We start from the raw sequence: 17,403 nt of genomic DNA, 5'->3' as shown, positions 1-17,403 counted from the left end.
GATTAAACCAGATTCTGTTGGCGTAAAGAGTTTGAGAAGTTCAAGGTTATTAGATTTTTTTTTTTTTTACAAACAATTTGGCAAATATATATATATATATATATATATATATATATATATATATATATACATGCATCTCCTGGCGAACGTGCATTCACACTCTGATACATTTCAAAATATGTCAGTCGCACACTGTGCTATTTGGATACTCAGTCATTCACCATCAACATATATATATTCTTACAGTCAAACAGTATTCACGAAACAATTGACATTCTTCTCCGTGTTCCCCTTGTTTTCCACGTGTTTTCTTGAGGAACTGCTAATTTCGGTTTCGTACTGCCAGCACTTTGTTGATTTCCCTCATTTCTTGGCTCTTTCCTACTGCCATGCATTCATAAAACAAGGCGCTGATCATGAAGAACCCATGCCAGCTCTGGCAGAATTGTTTCACTGATACTACTCTACTCAATCACCTGAACTGTTCAAGCCTTGTTGTTAATATAAAACCATTATATGTGATTCAGGTAAAACACGTTGACTTGAGCCGTGTGCATGTGTCTTCATATTCCATCAGCTGCCATTCAGGATGTTATAAACGCCAAACCATGCATTGTGTTTTTGTTCTGGTGTCGGGTTGTTATTTCTAATTTGAATGCATCTGATTTTGGTCTACTATTGAACACTTTGGGCTGACTATTAGAAGTAAACGTATGTTTTGTGCATGAGGCCACGAAATCAATGCCATTTTGTTCATACCATGGTAGTTGAAGTATTAACAGCTGGAAAGCGATCAATTAGCAATAATCATGTACATTATCATTAGTTTTACTGTATTCAGGCTGTGAAACGAAAGCAAGCTTCCAAACCCATTTTCTTGTCCAGCTGTGGTAAAATAAACATTTCAGATTTTGTTGACCTTTATCATACCTCAGTGAGCCTCATTCATGAAACACGTTTTGCAAAATCATTAAAAAAAACAACATAAACTACATGGAATTAAACCATTACATTTAATAATTGGTAAAACTATTCTTCTGTAAATTGGAGTTGGTTTTACAAATTATTCAATTGAAGGCGGCATTTTAGAAAAGAACAGTTTTATGAATTATTTTTTTTGGTTTGCTAGTTTACGCAAACGTTGTTTTGCGAATTATTTCAATAATTCTTTTCGGAAATAGCTGCCCTGGATTGAATAATTGTGTAAAACCACCGTTGTAACGAATTTCATAATTTAAAAAAAAAGATTGCATAATTGTTGCATTAGATTAAATGAAGTTAAAACCATTCTTGCATAAATGATTGCGTTGAATTCTGTGCTACTATTATAAAATAATGCTTTCAGGATGAATGTTTAACAAATTAATTCAGCTTTTGAATAAGGCCCGATGTGTTGTAGATCTGCACCACTGGTAAAAGTGAATGTACCTTTGCATGAACATGTGACTGTCGTCTTATCTGTAACACCACAGTAGAAACTAACATTTATTTAGGGAAGGCGAAAGCTGGCATTCAGTTCTTCAGTTCCTCTCTTTGACTTTCAACCATATCAGCTTATGTTATATATGTGAAATATTATATATTTGTCAAAAAGTAACTTCACCTCAATTAAGAAAAGTCTACAATGCACTGTAAATTTCCCGTTTAGACTTTCCCCTCTTTGTGTGACTGCGAGAGAATGCTGCTGAGTGTGTGTTTGCAGAAATATTGCCTTTTTTGATAAGCCAATTCTGATAGGATTGTATTATCACAACGTTCTCTGTGGGGAACTGGACTTTTTTTCCCATTAATGTACAGTTGTATGTTTGTCAGATTAACATGTTTTGTGAAAGACTGGTGACCCGTATGGTGCCGTGTGGACGTGAGAATATGTGGCTGTCCTGCATTTGCCGACAGCCGTTTGCTCATAACCAGTAATACAAAACAATTGAGAAATTCAGTCTGCGTCAACCGCATTGGGATGCATTTACAGGATCTGAAACAAATGTGTGAGCTGCCTAGACCGTCTCAAAATGTCTTGACACAAAGCCATTTTGAGTTTTAAGTGTCATATCTTGTGCTATGATTTAACATTACTACATTTCACTAATCTAAACGAAGTCTACAGCACTGGACTCAAAGCAACCGAGAGAAACCACTGCTACAAGTTTACCATACGGTCATCAGTCAGAGTAGGAAAAAAGTCTAGTGGTGATCCACATGTGCTGACAGTTTTTTTTTTTTTTTTTTTTTTTTTTTGTAATATGTACAGTTTATTTATGAAGTTTGGTTGATATCCATTACATACACTGCTTCCTAAGGCTAAAATTATCACCAAGTTGTACATTTGAGTTATTCCTTATGACTTTTGTACGATTTTCTGCAGTGTAAAGGTATGGCTGGACAGACTTCGTGTTGTTTTGTAGATGTTATGTACTGTACTCTTGATGCTGAATGCGTAATTCACAGCTGGAAACTGTGTCATTACAGAGAAATTAAAGCTTTATCAAGCAATATAAAAAGTGCGTGTTTCCTCAGCTCCAATCTGTTGTGTGTGATCCTCATGCTTGCGTTTAGAGTAGTTTTATTAGTTTGTGGCTGCATTTGCAGTACAATAGTTCCTTTCAAAGCAATGCAAGTCAGTTCCCTGCTGCTCTTTTTTTTTCTCACTTCCTGTGTTTGAGTTTCTGTCATCATTCATGCACCATATCACATGTCTGAAACTGTCAAATGCACAATAATCCACAGATTTACTTGGTATATCATTCCAAGGGAGAGGGAAACCGGAATGTGATTTTTAAAATAGAGTTGGTGCTTTCCACACATAATAAAATATAATTTTGTAACTAAAACATGGAAATATTCTGCTGTTTTTATTTATTTGCTTGGTCAGCGTCATTGCGGAGTTTGGTTATTTTGATGTTTTAGGCAGTAAGGACCTATGAAATAACTGAAATCATTTGCCAAAGTGATATGGACAATGTAATGTGGTCAAGACCAGCCTGGAACTACTTTACGCAACACATTTCTATTAAAATAATTGCACACCTTAGAACGTTCGTCAGCCAATCAGATTTAAGTATTCAACGGCCCCATAGTAGAAGTTATAATGTCATCCATAAAAAAAGTAACTGTATTTTGATTATGAACATTTTAAAATGTAAATCTGAGTACTGATTACATGTAATTAGTTACTACTCAGCTCTAAACGTTGCCACAGAGTTGCACTGAAAGAGAGACCGTGAACCATTTCTAGAGATCAGAACATCAGAGAGGCCTCAGATTTTGCAGCTTTGGCTAGCAAGCAGCCAGCTAGTAATCCCACAAAAGAAAACTAGCAATGTGCTAAAAACCATTCAGAACTGCACTGCATTGATAAACATCAATTCACTTAAAGGTGGTGTATGTAGGATTGACACCGAGTGGTTGAACTAGGTATTGCAGTCCAAATTCAAAATACTGGAGAGGGTTTTTTCACCAGGCTCCTCCTCCTTGACAACACAAACAGGAATGAGTGCACTTGACGATGAATAAAATAAAGTACGCTGTGTTTTCCGCCAACTGGGAACCCAGGTCCTGAAATACAATTGGGTAAACTGACAGTGGGAGGGTTTCACAAACCATAGCAAAGACAGACATTCTGGCCCAGAACACACATTTTCAAAGGAGAATAACTGACTGTAGCAGTGTTTTTTAGATTAACAAATATGTTAACTTGGCATGTTTCTTAAATACCTGCAAACATATTATGGTATATATATATATATATTTATTTATTTGTTTGCTTTAGTAGAGTCAAAACCTTAGAAAAAAAATTCTCACTGACTGCAAACTTCTGAAAAATGTCTCTTATATTCACAGAGGCTGCATATACAGTAAAAACAGTAATATTGTGTACAGTTTAAAAACAAATAGTTCCTGTGGGAATATATTTTCAAATGTATTTTACCTATTGTAATTACATACAATTCAGACAAAATTTTCCTTGCAATTTGAGAAAAAAAGTTAGAATTGTGAAATGTTGTAAATATGTAAATTACATATTTTACATGCATATTCTACACATTTTTTTGTAGAAACCGAATATTTTTTTTTCTCTCTATTATTTTTTAGGCAAGTTTAAAACAACACTTATTTCAAAGCTGACCCCAAGCTTTTGATCGGTATGAATCAAAGTCTTGTGACATTTCTGTTTGAATGTATGATCTGTTCAGAATTGTGGATACAGTGAAAGTCACTGGGTCCAAATATTGTTTTGTACTTATTGGCTTTCATTGTATGGACGAAACAATTCAACAGTTCAAAAGATCTTCTTTTGTGTTCAGCAGAAGAAGAAGTTGTACATGTTTGGAATGAAATAAAATGATGAGGGTGATTATATATCTTTCATTTTTTTCAGAACAGTGCATAGGTGTGTTTCAGTTAAGCGCGGGTCAATGTATTAATAACCCGCACCCGACCGACATTTTCAACTAACCCGCAACTCGGACCGCAAAAAAATAAAAATAAAATATTGTACCCGACCCGCTTCCTGATCCACATTTTTAAAAAGCAGTAAATGCTCATCGTAGCGTCATTGGGCCATAGGAACGTAGGCAAAATTAACTAGGAAAAAAAACAACAAAACTTAATATATTATAATTTTGTCAAGAATTATCAAAAATCGTTAGTAAGCTCATAATTTGTACTAAAATAGTCTAATCTGCTTATGTCTATTTGTATGTTTCTGCAAGGTCAGCAGACATTGAGGCTCAGGTTTGTTCCGATCAGAGCTCGTGAGTGGAGAGTAGGGCGACCAGACATCCCGAAATCTAAACTGTTGTCCCGAATCTGGCCCTAATTGTCCCGAAAATTATACTAAAGCAAAATCTTGAGTAGTTATTGTCTGATAAACATTAAAAACTGTCTGCGGAGGTTGAGTCGTCCTGCAACCAGCCCCCGCCGGCTGCTCATTGGCTGCAGCATCTTTTTTTCTAAGTTCTAAAAAAATACCGTAGGCGGCGAGGCCAATAGTATGTTCCTGCACAACCGGAGGCTGCAGATTCAGGACCTCAGATCTAGGACCGCTGTTCTAGGACCCTAGTTTTTCGTGACAGCACCATCTACCGTACTGGATGATATAGTACCCTGTTGGTTTAGTTTGAAGTCACTTTACTTTGTATATAGCATGAATATATTAATCTCAGTAGTAGGCTATTTGTTTTTTAAATGTGATTTTTGATTCAAAATGCAGCAGAGGTTAATTACTAAGTGTGCTTTGAGTCACAATTTTACATTTAAACATGAATTTACAAAAAATATGAATGAAATATCAATTTTGTAAAATTGATGTATATCAATTTTAAAACAATTGTAAAAAATGAAGAACCTTAAAAGTCTTAGTCTCTTGAATTATACAGTATATTGATTAACCTCCTTAAGGTATATTAGCTCATTATCAGGTAAGTTAAAGTTGGAATCAGCGTATGGAGTCACTAAATTACAGCCGATATTTTAAAAGTTGTTGAGAGGCAAGACAAGACACAAGAATGTTTATTTATATATAAATATATATATATATATATATATAACATCACAACAGCACCAAAGTGAACCCCTTTTCCATCAGTTGCTGCATGGATAGAATGGCTGTAGGCTTCAACTCTAGAGAAAGAGAGAGCGAGAGACAGAGAGAGAGATAAATAAGAAACATTTGTTTAACATATTCAACTGAAATATATATATATATATATATATATATATATATTATACGAAAAGTGAAAGTCCTTGCAGCATGTGGTGAATCTCTTCAATTCGGGCAGGCAGGGATCTCCCTTTTTTGATTGTTATATGTATCTTGAAAAAGAGAGAGCCTACTTGTTAGAATATTTTGAGATGATGAAAATATCACTAGTGCCTTTTTTAATCATCTGTCCTACAATGAGCCTATCCAAATCCATTAAATCACTTCCTTTTGGCCATGCAGAACATGACAGAAACTAACACATGATATCAATGGACTGTATGTGGAGTAGACCTGCAGATTAGGCCAAATTGTAACAAGCTATTAAAATTGCCAAACGCCTCATTCATCATTGCAAAACAATGCCAAAACAACAGGCTAACACATACTGCATCTAGGCAGTCAGTGCAGTTTAAGATATTTTATAGATAAATATGGTAAAACAACGACTATTAAGCCAGTATTCACACCAATACATTAAGCTGCAGGTAAATCTTACAAACCTTACATCAACCATACTCTTGTCATCTGATAAGTTTAATTAATGTGCAGGCTAGATTCACTTATAATACTTCGTCATTAAAACTCAACAAGGATTTATAAAATCATGGCCACGAATTAACGTCGTAGTAATTAATAAAACTAGCTCACAAATTCTTAATTTGGTGGGAATTAATTATTAATTCATAGTTAGCAGTTCTCACTATGTAAACTTCGCACCGTTTAAAAGTTATAAAATAAAACTTAATTAAATATCGGTACTCACCGTCTGATTGCTGTCCCACGTCGTCCATCTTTAATTAGTGTTGATCAGTACGGTAGGTGGCGCTGTCTCAAAAAAACTAGGGTCCTAAAGCTGTGGTCCAAGAGTTGCGGTCCTGAAACTGCAGCCTCCGGTTGTGCAGGAATACCCTTCTCGGCTAGGCACGAATTTAGATATTCATTTATCTAATTAATCTATATGCACAAAGACAATACAACCTTTTTGTCCCCTTTTTGTTTTAAAGCTTGATGAAGAGAGCACAAGTTGCTGCAGCTGCGAGGAGGACAGTGATGCACGCGTACAGGAGTGATTGACAGTTCGCGGCACTGTGTACAAAAAATATACTCCGCTACACAATTATTTCGTTATTTTCGTTTAAGCTTATTAGAGTTCGTGTTACAGAAAGGTCTGATTTACGCACTGTTACAACAGTCATTGTTTTTTTTTTTTTTTTTTTTTTTTTACAATGACATTTGAGTTCATGATTTTAATATTGTTGTTTTTTGTGGCAGACTAAAGACTAATGACAGACTGTTGATCTTTGAATAAAAATGTGTTTAGTTAAGGTTTGAAATTCATTATCTTTTATTATAGGCTACGAAGTCTAATATAATAAGCCCCCCCATCCCGTCACCCAAGACCGCAGACATTGAACGCCAGAGAGAAATGCACATTTCATATGGATTACATCTTCAGAGAGTAGCCCATTTATTTTGTTTTGAATATTTTCATTTAAAAGAAGACATTTCAAGCTTTCTGTAATATATAGCCTATATTTCTCAAATCTGTGAGGCACACGCTGAGTATCGGCACCCTCCAGTTCAATGCAAGTGATCGTGCCGGCGCCTTATTAGGCCTACATTGTCTTGCTTCTTATTTATTAAAAACGGGCAACTGATTGATAAAACATTGATCAAAATTAAGATACTTTTTATACAAAACGAAAATCTTTTAAAAAGAGTTTTCTGTAAAACAAAACTTAATGAAGTCGTCAAAATCATGTTTTACCAAAAACAGCGCCGTTGCTCCCCCATGCAGTCTTCTTTGCCTCCATCTCTATGTGCAGACTGAGCTCGTGTCTAGTATGTGTCTAGTATAGGCCTACTATATAAATGACAAAGGTTAAATTGGCATTTTTATTTCAAACAATATCATTAAAAATATTTTTGAATGACTCGTAACCGCAGGCGACCGCTCATTTTGGATCAACCCGCGCATCACTGGTGTGTACGAATTAAAAAAAATGCTTGGTATTTGCCAGGTATTTTCTATTGCATAATTTCCTGTTGCCCCCATCACTTGATCTGACGTCATTTCTTTTGATCAATTTGATATCAGCCCAGTAGTTTCAGTGCATATCTGTGTAAATAATGGCGTAACAGCACTGCAAATAAAGCCACAGGGATGTGAGTGTGCTGGCGGTCAGTGCTCAGTGTTTGCTGGGCTGTGTGATTCACTACTAACAAGCGTTACCAACCATCTGCTCTCCCAGTCCTCCGTCAGCGCTTCACTGACCCGAAAGCAGAAGCGATCCCTGCCATTCTAAGAATTCCTGCATCCTGAGGCCGGACTGTTGTGTCTCTTTGTATTATCTGCTGTATGATCATGTCTGTGTTCTTGTCCACAGGACACCTGTCAGTGCTTATCTCATATCAGCCCATTGTTAGGAGAACAGGGCATGGATGCAAATGAAAATGCTGTCTTGCTGACAACTCGCTATTATTTCCTGTAGGCATCACTAACATGAAAGAGTCGTCTAAAAGTTATCTAAATATTCATATCGATGCATTATTTATTGCATTCTACTATGACTGTAAAAAGTTAAATAGAAATACAATTGATGGCGTAAGAGAGTTGATCAGTATTTAATATTTTGTGAAGTGTAGAATATTTGTAATACATTAGGCATTTTGAAAAATATGTTTTCTAATGGACGTTTGCTTGTGCAATACAATACATAAATCAGTCTAATAAACACTGGGTGGTGTGAACTAAAGAGTGATTTGTTTAGCAGACTTACTGAACTGGAAGTTTCACAGTAAATGCTGAACTAATAAGCAATGTATCCAACTCATGCAATGAGTTATTTTTGAATGGGATATCTTATGACAGACAGTCTCCTAAATTATCTAGTGAGTGTACAAATTAAATCATCATTTAAAAAAAAAAACATTAAGAAAGAAAGAAAAGCACAAGACCACCTGACATCCGCCAAAAACTTCTATTTACATAGCATTTGTCTAGACTGCTACAAACAACCTTCCTATTACTAGGGTGGTGGGTGGTTACCAGGTTACCAGTGTTGCTATACAGACCTAAGGCGCTGTGAATGTTAGAGTGTTGTGGCTGGTTGCCAGGGTGATACTAAGCAGTTGCTAAGTCAATTGCTAATTTTTACACCATTACTAGGGTGCTATACAGCTGGGCTCTGACAGTGCTCGAAAGTGTTATTACATGAGTAACTACTATGAGTAGCTAGAGTGTTGAGGGAGGTTACAGGTGTGCTGTGACACCGTTGATGTTCTGAAAGGAGTTAATGCACTACTAAAGTGTCTCCCAGAGTGTTTCGGGTGGCTGCTAGGTGGTTGCTTACTTGCCCGAAAGTGTCACACCCTAGTATGATATTCTGTTCTCTAGATATGACTCCAATAAGGATTGTTTTCTGCCATTGTTGATACTGTGTGCAAAGGCGTGTAGTGATTCAGTTGCACAACAACATTTTTCCAACACATTTTTCATCTCTCCTAACAGTGAATGATGGGCTTATTCATCGCGGTGCCTAGGCAGTTGTGTTTAGCCCTTTGAATAAACACTTCAGATCACTGACAGAAGGACAATAATTACAACGGTCACCCTCAGTTATGCACTAACCAAAGGCATCTAGAAGATTTCTTTAAATAACTCAAAGACGATTCTTCTGAAAGTTCCAGTCTGGTCTTCATAGGGTCCAGAGTGCACCTAACTCACTGGTAACCAGGATCAAAGCAAACCTGATCAATGTTATCTTAAGGGCTTTGTTAATTTGCAACATGTACTGTAATTGCTCACTAACTAAATCTGAGGGTGTGTAATTGTTCTCTAAACTTGTTGAATAATTGACTGTGAGCTGCTAAACTTACAGAAGAAAAACTCTCCTCTTAGCATTGGTTGATTAACCCACTTGTCCTTCCTTGATGGCTCGCTGAAAGGAAATAGCTGTTTTACATAAAATCCCAGACTGTTTGTCAGTGTACTAGTTAAGGGATGTTTGAGTCCAGGATTATCAGTTGTTACAGTGATACATAGGCAGCGGCGTCTGCTCTAAGTTGTCCGAGTCTCTGGGTAGGTGCCAGGGCACAGAGAGGAGCTGCTGAAGCTGAAGTGTCTAGTTCAGCTCTACAGGCAGGACTGCCGCCTGCTCAACAGCTTCCTCTCCCTATGAATGCTTCTCTTTGTTGGACTCGTCCCATCATCCAATCAGCACACTCTTAAGATTAAGGGACACGATCCAGAAAACCCCAGCTGCTCTCTGGATAAGACATTTACTGTCAAACTCAAAACGGAAGAGGAGTTTTACTAAATGTGTCCCACCAAACCCCTTATAATGAGGTCACATAATCTATCTATCTATAATATATAGTTATAAGTATGAAAATATATATGTAAATTTGAATACATAGAAATAACTGATTATATAAAGTATATCTATCTATCTATCTATCTATCTATCTATCTATCTATCTATCTATCTATCTATCTATCTATCTATCTATCTATCTATCTATCTGTCTGTCTGTCTGTCTGTCTGTCTGTCTGTCTGTCTGTCTGTCTGTCCATCTAATCTGTTTTGCTGCCTGTCTTTTTAATACTGAAAGAAAGATCTGTCTGTCAGTCAGTCAGTCAGCAATCCAGAAATAGTTTTGTCTTCAATTGTGTGTCACAAGGATTACTGACCAAAGAATCACTTGTGTTCAGTGACAGACGTGTGCCAAAGCATAAACCCCCATCATAAACTGCTCTCGAGTCGGTGGGTTAAATTACTTTCCAGAACGCTGGATCAGTTTTCTCAGACCCTGAGTGCTCTGAAGCCCTTGTGCAGGCTAGGTCTCATTACAATCCAATTTCTCCTCACCCACACATCCTTGAAACACAGTGCAGCTAATTAACAGCAGCACATCAATGGCATTCTTGTGCAATATCACCACTGACGGAAACACTACAAATTCAAGGGGTTCTTGTGAGTTACAAGGAAAACCACAGATTTTTAGCATTGATGTGTTATTCAAGATATTCTGGAATGTTTCACTCTCTATTGACAGAGGGTAAAATGATTTAATGATTTGTGATGTTCTATGCAAATGCATATTAATATGCCTAAACTGTATATACTCTAATGTTTCAAATGTAATACATCTGTTGCAGAGCACAGACGTTCACTCCTCTCATGTGCGGTTGTGAATATGCATGTATGGTTTCCACCAGTGTGAGAGTATGCAGCAAAATACTTCTTGGAGTACTTGTGTAATGTGAATGAATGGGGTTTTGGGTCTTGCCCACTGCTGTTAAGAGTCTGGAGGGGATGACTTTCACATGATGCCTTAGAGCTTATAGAGGTCATGGGACATATGGCACTAGTAGTTTCCCCCTGCCTATTAGCAGAATAAAAATGTAAGGAATCTAGAGCTACAAGCTCACATGTCCTCTTAGTCTCAGTGGAATGAGGATTAACCCTGTTTTTACAAAGTTACACAGCATTTGAGATAGCATGCTACCATACTATACTTGCCATTTCTGCAATATGTATACTTTGCATAGTGTGCAAATGTTTGTTATGGCCTCCTACATTAGCATTCTACACAATGAATTGTGCTAAACTTCATATTCAGTTTCCAATATATGGGATGAACAAAAAATAATATCAGGAGTGATTTTTTACTTCCTCCATTTTTGATGGGATTCCCAATCGCTATTTTTAAATACAAATTTGGATTAAAAACTCAAAACAACCATTAGTTATGCCACATGCAACATATAGAGGTCATGTGACATCAATATAGCACACTATTGTTAGTTTCATTGTTGCAAAAATAATGTGTTTATCATGTATACAGTATTCAGTAAGTATGCCATGCTAGTATGGCAGATCAAATAAAAACACTAACTTGATATAAAAAAAACACCTTTAAATGTTTGTCCAAACTTATGTCTTTGTGGGTTAAACTGTTTTTATTTTTATGGTTACTTATTAGACCGTACTAGAGATTTATTTATTTTCAAATTATTATTTTAAAAAATGTAATTGATTAATTCTTTTACATTTTTTTTTACTATTTTTGGTGATAAGTACTTTTAAACTGTACTTTATATTTTGCAATAAAAATATTCTTATGTAATTTATTTATTTTTAATAATAATTTTTTGTAATCTTTTTTTTGCTGACGTACTTGTAAAAAAAGTCTTCTAATTCTTAGTGCATTTTTTAATTCAATTATATATATACATGCATGCATATTTACTAATTTGAAATTGAATTACATTTTAATTACAATTGTTAAATGTAATGCAAATTTAAATACGTTTATAAACTGATAAGTACATGTGACATTTGTAAAATATATTTTTTTTTATTTAGCAATTTAATTTAATTTTATTTATTTTTTAGATAATTTATTTGTAATCATTTCTGTTTTTATTTACTTTTTTGCTGATTTACTATTTATTTTGCAACTGTCTGATTTTATGACTGGTGTAGCTCAGGTTGTCTGCTTGGACATAACAAGTCAGTGTTTGTAAGCTAACTGTTAGTGTCCGAATTCCTCGTTGCATTGTTCTCATTTTTTCTTATTAGTGTCATATTCTGTGTGCACATTGCTGTTAGTATGCTAGTGTCTTTTTGGATCTCAGTTGTGGATAAGAGCAGGTGAGGCTTCAGATGGAGGCAGATGTAATGCAGTCTGGGAGTGGCGTCTATCTTTCACACACACAGAGGTATCTATGTCTCATCTCGCGACTGTCTCCACTGGGGAGTGAGAAATCTGAGCTGCCATTTGTGTAGGTGTTGAACACTGGCAGTCCCACTGGGCCATCTGCTGTAGCAATGTGTCACTGTAATTAGGGCTGGATGGCTTGTGTCAGATAAGACTGCTCCTTTACAGCGCCGTCTCCTGCAGCTGCACACACTATCAGCTGAACAACGCTTGACTGCCGGCTGGACACACTTCTGGCCAGCAAGTTAAAGGATCTCATTGCAGGCAGAATCATCATTCCACTCTTTATTATGAATGATCAATGTTAATGATTGACTTGTGCACCATTCACCTATGAAGTCAGACTGAAGGAATGGTTCACCCACAAATGACCTACTTTATCTTGATTTACTCACGCTTTTATGCAAAAGGAGTAGTTCTGAAGAATGTCTTATCTGATCTTTTCCTTACAATGAATGTGGATGGTGATTCTGAGCTTTAATAACTAAAAAAGAAGCATAGTATCGTAACAGTGACAAAATAAATGAATGATTTTGACACTATCACAAGAGTCCACAGGGATCCTCTCGTTTCGTCTTTTATTATTATTATAATTTTTTGGTAAAGTTTCCATGTTTTCTTGGTCCACATGAATTTGATCTTTTATAAATAATATATATTTTTTTAATTAAACATTACATTTTGTCTAAATATTTTTAAATACACTACCATTCCGAAAGTCTCTAATGCTTACCAATGCTGAATTTATTTGATGAAAAATACAGTAAAAACAACAATAATGTGAGATATTATTAGAATTTTAAATAACTGTTTTCCATGTGAATATATCGCAAAAAAAATTCTAATAAAGTATATGTATTTACTGTCAAGTTTGATTAATGTATAAATATCTGATATATATCTTTTCTGACTTGAAATATAGTGCGCTAATAACATGGACTGATGTTCTGAGGATGTGCCTGCAGAGTCTCATACCTGAGCTGAATGATCTTGTGCTTTAAAGCACTTCAGGTCTTCCAGATGCTCCCAGATGCAGTCTGCAGCCACAAATAGGATGCATCAGTCCTCTATGGATCCAAAGCACTCATTCATCTCCATTTACCGGAAACACGATTCAACATCAGGGATGAAGATCTGGCGTGAGAGACTTGATATGCTATATTTCTGTAGTAAATATAAATCATGTTTGCCAGTTCACGGACAGGTCTGTTAACAGTAAACATGCTGAACTTGCATGACAGAGACAGAAGCAATTTAGGGAAATTCATCTTAACGGAAATGAAACTGTGAGCTTTTATTGAAGCTCATCAGTGTATCTAGTTTCTTTCATTTTTTGACAGTTTCTGATGTGGAAAATTAGCATATCTACACTGTCAGCCACTCATGCACACGATGTACTGGATTTGACCAAGTTATATCTTGTGAGAAAATCATGTAGGATAAGTGTAATGCAGAATTTAACTCTATTTGCAGATACCGTAAGCAGATTCACCAAACTGTTTATTTGTTTTTTGGGGGCAAAATGCAAAGTTGTATTTTTAATTTAAATCATTTTATTAAAATAAATTTCATTAATCGCCCCAATTGGCTAGAATTAGCTTTGTGTATGTTCTGCTGCCCTCTAGTGGTCTAAATGATTCGCCTCTTCATAACCTGACAGGACAGTAAAAAACTATTTTAGCATAACATACATTGTTACAACTACTGAAATTAAATTATAGATTTTTTTTTCAGCACGTGATGTTTAAGTTGCATTCATCGGTAACATGTCAAACAGCGTGCTACATTGTTGTCATGATCGTTACTTTGTCGTCCATTACGTTGTTATCATCTAGTCATTTTAGATAATAGATTATACTGAAATAACGTTTGAAATTTTTAGATATGACTTTAGTTTTGGCAGTGCAATCAAATAAGTCAAAGTTAATTTGTCGCTAAATTAGGCCTACTTCCAGTTCATTTGAAACAGAAATATAAGTTGACATATTAGTTTGTACTTATTTTGTCTAGCATTTATTTCTCCGCTCTTTTGAAATCTAGTACAGTATCAGTAAGGTGACCAGATTTCTGAAATAAAACCGGGGTCAAAATATCACTAAAGTCTCACTTGTGATTATCTCTGACTTAAAAACAGGGACAATATATATTTGTATGTTTTTGTTTTCTAATTGTTGTGGGTTCCATATATTAATATCATAATTAATAATTAATTACAGAGATGTTTGAAGATCAAATTGACCCTTTTAACATTTGTTTACATGGTTTTAGAAATGGATCTATTCAGGGTTATTGTTTTGCGTTTTAGACTAATTTTGAACGCAATGTATGCGTTTGCTGCAAATGTAATTGTGCGAGTGTGATTGATTCGTTTATTATTTTTAAATCAATTTGTAGTTGTGACAGTGGAAGTTTCGGGAATGTTTAATCACTGTGTGCAAAAGAACAATCCCACAACCGTACCATGCCTTCTTATAAAGTGCACACAAACACTTTTACTTCGTTTTAACATACAGTTAGTATGTGCGACTTTTACAGTTTAATTGTTTTGAATATGCTGTAAAACAGGGACATTTCTCGGGACAGGACACCAAAAACCGTGACCTACTGTACACACAATCAAATCTAATATCAGCCCCTTCATATTTTGTGTTCGTTTACTCATTAATTCACATTCTCTGCTTTATAATGGCCTCTTATACAACATTAGCCTACTTCCTGGTCGCTAGAGCTATTTTCCTATAAGGAAGTTAACAAGTCCAGAAAGTTTACAACAGGGTATAATACTACACTGCTTTCTTATCAGGTTGTGTTCCAGATGACAGGCTTGCCAAGGTTTATCACGATGCTAAAGCACTGTTATAAGCAGTTTTCTAAATGCCTTAAAGGGACAGTTCAGCAAAAATAAAATAAAATTCTGTCATTTACCCTCATGCCCTGTCAAACCTTTGTGACTTACTCTCTACTGTGGCTGGATTTAATTTTTATGTTGCCTGAAATACTTTGTTTTGACTCGTTAGCGTTGACTTGCATCTTATGAATCACCAAGGACCACAGTTTCAGCTAAAAATCTTCTTTACTGTTCTACTCCAGAAAATAGGAACCTCTCAGATGGTCAGAGGGTGAGTAGATTAACAGCAGATTTAGCTGATTTTCTTTCTGTAATCAGAGCAGGTTTAGACAGAGCAGCAGATAGCAGAGTGAGTTAGTAATAAGCAGAAGAGGTTAGAGGAAGACCGTTCAGTACTTTTACAAACGCAAACCATTCTTTCTTCAGATACAGGCACTGAAGAAGCACGACTGTGTTTGCTGAGCACTGAACACTGAAGGAAATCTGCTGAATTAAGGACAAATCCAGAAGGAAAGACATGAAGACGCAGAGGACAGAGGAAAGTACAGATGTCATGACATTTATTCAAGGCATGCTACAATTAAAGTTGATTAGGAAAACGTCAGCAGGGTGGGTAATAAGAATTATAACTCTAATAATGAGTATGCATAATAATACGCCATTCATGAACAGAAAAAGAAACGCTTTCTACAAAAAAAATTAAAAATACAAAGAAAATCTCCACTCAATCATGCGCTGCAAAAATTAGAAAATATGTTTCTTTAATAGTTTATCTTCTATTTGCATTTATTACATCAAACTCATAAACTGGATACGCTCATGTCTCTCCCCAATTCCCACAAGTCACATAAACGGCTTTACAAATGAAAGCTGGTACTGGTATGATATCAAAATACAGAAGACAAATTGTTTTTTTAAGTTAACTTCCATAAATATAAAAACCAGTTCATATTGGTGTGTATCTTGTTCCCGAAACCATTTTAAACATTTTTTTGGCCAGGTTAACACTAAAATAATAAGGGAACATGTATATACAGCATTTGTTTCCGTTTGGTAGTGAAACATTCATAAAAACTATAAATTAGGTATTTCATTGCGTGTCAAAGCATCCTGAGATCAACTCAGGCACTTCTGTAAGTGCGCTGTGCTTGAGCGACACCTCAGTACGCTAATTTAGTCTAGCCCCTCCCTTTTATGCAAATGAAACCAGTCAATTATCATAATAAAAGCCCATAAATTTAGTCGCGAGAAGAAATAGAAAGCATCATGGCTGAAATTGAAAGTTTAGATCGTAATGGTCAATTGCATCGTAATAAAGCGATTCAGTCTGAAGAGTGCTGCATCAGTTCAAATTCAATCAAGTGCTTTGGTTTCAGTGGTTAGTTTGTCGTTATGGTCTCGTACGTTTTAGAGTAAAGCTTTTTAATGGAATCGATGACGATATAAGCAAAAAGTGTAACCGCTTTTCTGTTTTACAGATCGTGGTGAGCTGTTCATGAAATACTGAAAGTGTAAGGCGGTTCGAATGAATCCATGAGGGCCTGGTAACACATTCAGAATCTGGTTTGACGGGGGAAAGGATATGGCTTGATCTTTCTGATGGAAACAAACAGAACAGACTCGTAACACGATCGAGAGTGGAAAATACAAGACGTTTGTTGGTTTCTGATATACAGCCAGGAAATAAGTTACTAATAAGCTAGATGAAAGGCACATAAACTTTGGTCCTGCATTATTTGTGACTTTTTCAGTAAAAAAAAACCTGAAAAAAAAACCATACACATGTGTGAGTGAGCGCGGATATCGATAAGAAAATGTCTTACAGCACAGAGGAACGTTGTTGCCTGAGTCAAGACGTGGTTGGAAAATGTTTCGCTTTGAGAAACAAAAACAAGTGACTTCTTGTGACTTCACGGACACGTTTATGGAGTCTGGCTTTTCTCCTGTTGATAAATAAAAAGCATCGCAGCTGGAAGCAGATCGACTTTCTGCTTGCGCGGCTGCGTATATTTCGCCTTCCGAGCGCTTCTGACGGCCCTGACCTCTAGCGATCGCCCTCGTTCCCGTTCGCACACATCGGTGGATGTTACAGACCCAGATCTGCTTTTGTGAAGAGGCAGAGTGA

Source organism: Carassius carassius, chromosome 49 (genome assembly GCF_963082965.1).
Source record: "Carassius carassius chromosome 49, fCarCar2.1, whole genome shotgun sequence".
Taxonomy (NCBI): domain Eukaryota; kingdom Metazoa; phylum Chordata; class Actinopteri; order Cypriniformes; family Cyprinidae; genus Carassius; species Carassius carassius.
This window is presented reverse-complemented; position numbering follows the sequence as displayed.